This window comes from Mesoplodon densirostris, chromosome 2, assembly GCF_025265405.1.
Source record: "Mesoplodon densirostris isolate mMesDen1 chromosome 2, mMesDen1 primary haplotype, whole genome shotgun sequence".
NCBI lineage: Eukaryota > Metazoa > Chordata > Mammalia > Artiodactyla > Ziphiidae > Mesoplodon > Mesoplodon densirostris.
Window position 1 is genome coordinate 105,693,292 of NC_082662.1, and position 3,912 is coordinate 105,697,203.

General features: G+C 51.7%; 1 pseudogene; it reads left to right on the forward strand.

The window, feature by feature from the left end:
- Positions 1-2,065: 2,065 nt before the first annotated feature.
- LOC132481893 (WW domain binding protein 1-like) lies at positions 2,066-3,145 on the forward strand (annotated as a pseudogene).
- The last annotated feature ends 767 nt before the right edge of the window (positions 3,146-3,912 follow it).

The window sequence follows — 3,912 nt, forward strand, 5'->3', positions numbered from 1 at the left end:
AGCCTCTTCGGGGACTCTGGCTCACTCAGGCCGGGCGGGAGGGAGGGGCACGGAGTGCGGGGCGAGCCTGCAGCGGCAGAGGTCGGCGTGACGTTGCACCAGCCCGAGGCGCGCCGTGCGTTCTCCCAGGGAAGCCGCCCCTGGATCCCGGGACCCCGGCAGTGGCAGGCTGCACACTCTCCCGGAAGGGCGGTGTGGACAGTGACCTGCGCTCGCACACAGGCTTCTTGGCGGCGGCAGCAGCAGCCCCAGCGTCCCACGCCCGTCTCTGGGCTCCGCGCTTTCAGCCGCGACTCGCGCCCGTCTCTAAAAGGTATGTATTGAATTTCTACACACCGTGTATATAGTAAGTGGTGAGCAAAACATAAGCTGCTCTCTTGGCACCTACGTATATGATCGATGGAGGAGACAGACAATCAACAGGTAAGCGACGACTTACTATAAACGAAATGCTATGTAGAAAGCAAACAGGGTGCTGAGATAGAGAAAGATTAGGAAGGCCCTCCATAGGTAAAATGGTCAGGGAAAGTCTCACTGAAGGGATACTTAAGTGAGACCTAAAGGGTGAGGGGATAGGCTTTTTAAAGAACTAGGAGAAACACTCCCAGCAGAAAGCACAACATGAACAAAGGCCTCCTTGGTAAGACAAAGCTGGGCACACTGAGGAAGGGAAAGCAGGTCAGGGTAGCTGGAACACAGGAGGCGAGGAACAGGATGGCAGAGGTGAGAGGGAGAAATAGGCAGAGCCAGATCACATGGCGCCCTGTGCAAACAAAGATGAGGATTTACACTTTTTTCCTAAGTTCAATGGAAAGCCACTAAAGAGTTTTAAGCAAGGAGAGACAGAATCTGATTCACATTATAAAAAGGTTGATGAGTTCTTTAAGACTGTTTTAGTACTGAAAAAATAGCAGAAAACAGAGGCTGTTCTGTTCCAGCACCTAGGTTAACTCAGAAGGGAAATGTAGGGAGAACTAGCCAGAACTCTGCCAGAGTTTCCTCAGCTCTTAAGAGCCCAGCCTCTAGGGAGGCTCAAAACATCATGGTAGAGGGATTTGAAGCACTGGGCAGTGTATTCATTCTCAACTTGAGAACCTGGAATCTACCCTACTGTCATTTGTGGCCTTCCAGAAGAAATGCAACTCAGAGTGACTGCCAGAAAACAAGTACAGAGCCACAAGTGACCTTGAGACTCTACATGATCTAATTTCTAAAGAGGCAAATGTCTTACAAAACAAGTCAGAAGAGTCCCTTCTTTCTAGTAATATTTGGAATTGGAGTTGAGGATAAGGTTAGAATTAAGTAAAATAACTAGAATAGAGTTAAGGGAAAAGAGATCTTGCTATAAAGTTGGCATTCGATACCAAAAAGGAAATGGGATGAATTAAAAAAGTACAAGAAAGGATTAATTACAGGAAGGTCAGCATTAAATAGCTAGATTGAGAACTAAGCAAGTTTAAGAGGTGCTGTGGTGAGGTGTGGAGATGTGGGTCCTACAACTGATAGTATAATAACATTGCAGGCCATATAGAAAAATGGGGATAAAGAGAAAAAAGCCACCAATAAGTCTTCCACCTTAATTGGCATTATTATTAACTTTGTGCATGTCTTCTGTTATTTTTCCCTTGCATCTGCTTTTAATATCTTTATTAGATTTTTGTTTAAGTCGTAAGAGCAATACATGTGAATTGCAGAAAATGAAACCTGCTCTGGTCTCCCAACCCAACCTCTCAGAGGTATACAAATGGAATATAGTCTTAAAAGTTAATAGTTTGTTAAAAGAAGTCAAAAGAAGATGAGATATATCTTTACACACATACACACACACACACACACACACACACACAATGGAATACTACTCAGCCATAAAAAAAGAATGAAATTTTGCCATCTGCAGCATCATAGATGGACTTGGAGGGCATTATGCTAAGTGAAATAAGTCAGAGAAAGACAAACACTGCCTGATCTCACTTATATGGAGTATAAGAAATATAACAAACTGGTGAATATAACAAACAAGAAGCAGGAAGCAGGAAGAAGAGGGAAGAGGAGGCGGGGGAGGGGGATGGAGAGGAGAAGGTTCCTGGGTGGCATGGCACACCTGCTCCCCCAGATGCTGCCCAGCCCCCTGTCAGCCAGGGCTGAACCCCCGCAGGATAAGGAAACCTGCGTGGGTCCCGACAATCAAAGCTACATCTGTGACACAGGACACTGCTGTGGACAGTCTCAGGGCTGCAGCTACTACTATGAACTCTGGTGGTTCTGGCTCGTGTGGACCATCATCATCATCCTGAGCTGCTGCTGCGTGTGCCACCACCGCCGAGCCAAGCACCGCCTTCAGGCCCAACAGCGGCAACATGAAATCCACCTGATCGCCTACCGGGAAGCCCACAGTTACTCAGCGCTGCCATTTTATTTCAGGTTTTTGCCGAACTCTTTACTACCTCCTTATGAGGAAGTGGAACCGACCTCCGACTCCTCCCCCACCATACAGTGCCTTCTAGCTCCAGCAACAGCTGCCTGCACAGTGTGGCCCTACAGGCGGCAGCCCCCCGGGCGCCGACCCCACCAGGGGCTCCAAGGGGGCTCAGAGCAGCCCCTCGTCCAGGCCCAGCAGAAGCAGCACGCGACTCCTGAGCATCGCTGACCCTGAGCCCTCCGACGTGCCAGCAGACCCCGCAGCCGCCAAAGCCCCTGGGATGGAGCCCAGCCGGCCTGGGGGAGGTGGACCATGGGGCCTTCCTGGACAAGGATCCCGAATGTAAGGAGGAGCTGCTGAAAGGGTGCAGCTCCGAGCAGGGCGGCGCCCTCCCTGACAGCAAAGACAAGACGCCCGGCAGACGTCGCCGCTTCACAGGTGACTCGGGCATCAAGGTGTGTGTGTGTGCAACCGGGGCCACCATGATGACGACCTCAAAGAGTTCAACACGCTCCTCGACGATGCTCTGGACGGGCCCCTGACTTCTGCGACAGCTGCCACGTGCCGCCCCCTGGCGACGAGGAGGAAGGGCTCTGCCAGCCCTCCGAGGAGCAGGCCCGGGAGCCTGGGCACCCTCACCTGCCGCGGCTGCCTGCCTGCCTCCTGCTGAACACCATCAACGAGCAGGACTCCCCAAACTCCCAGAGCAGCAGCTCCCCCAGCTAGACAGGCCCTGCCTGTGCCCGAGAACTTGGCAACGCAACCAGGGTAGGGGAGAACTGTGAGAGAAGCATTAAGTGACTGTGTTCCTTTTTCTTTTTTTCTTTCCCCTCTGCTCCTGCGTTTTCCTGCATCTCCAGGTACAGTTTGGGGTGTGGGTGCCTCGCCCCCCATAGATACAGTGTCACGGAGGGCCGAGAAGTTGTCCTGTGACTCATTCCTCATACCCCACCCCGTCCCCCTTTACCTCTTTTCAAGTCACGTGTCACTACCTGCTTGGGTCAGAGAGATGGGCGTCTCAGAAGCCCCCAAGGAGGGGATGAGACTGTGCCCTGAGGTGACTGTTGGTGATGGAGTGGATTCATGTTCTGGTGCGAGTTGTTGAGAACCTCGCCGCGTCTCAGTCTGAGAGGTGGCAGGTCTCAGCCCTGGATGAAACCCCCAGAGGCCCGGGGATTGTCGCTTCTCGCTGCCAGTGTCTCCGGAGCCGGAGTTGGGCCCCTCCTGTGGGAGGATGAGAGCTGACAGGCGGTTTCGTGGTGGGTTGGTAAAGGGCTTGTTCTCTCAAATTTCAGGTGATGAGATCAAAGTGGCACGATGAATCTTGGAGGGGCCCCTTCCCAGCAGGTCCTGGCTGGCCACGGACTGGTTCAGTGTGGAAGATTACACCTGCCTTCTCTTTATTTTCTTTTTAAAAAAACAACAACAACAACAAAAGCGAGCTGAAAATAAGAACTTGACCAGTGGGCAGGCAAGAATTCTGTTTTAGAAAA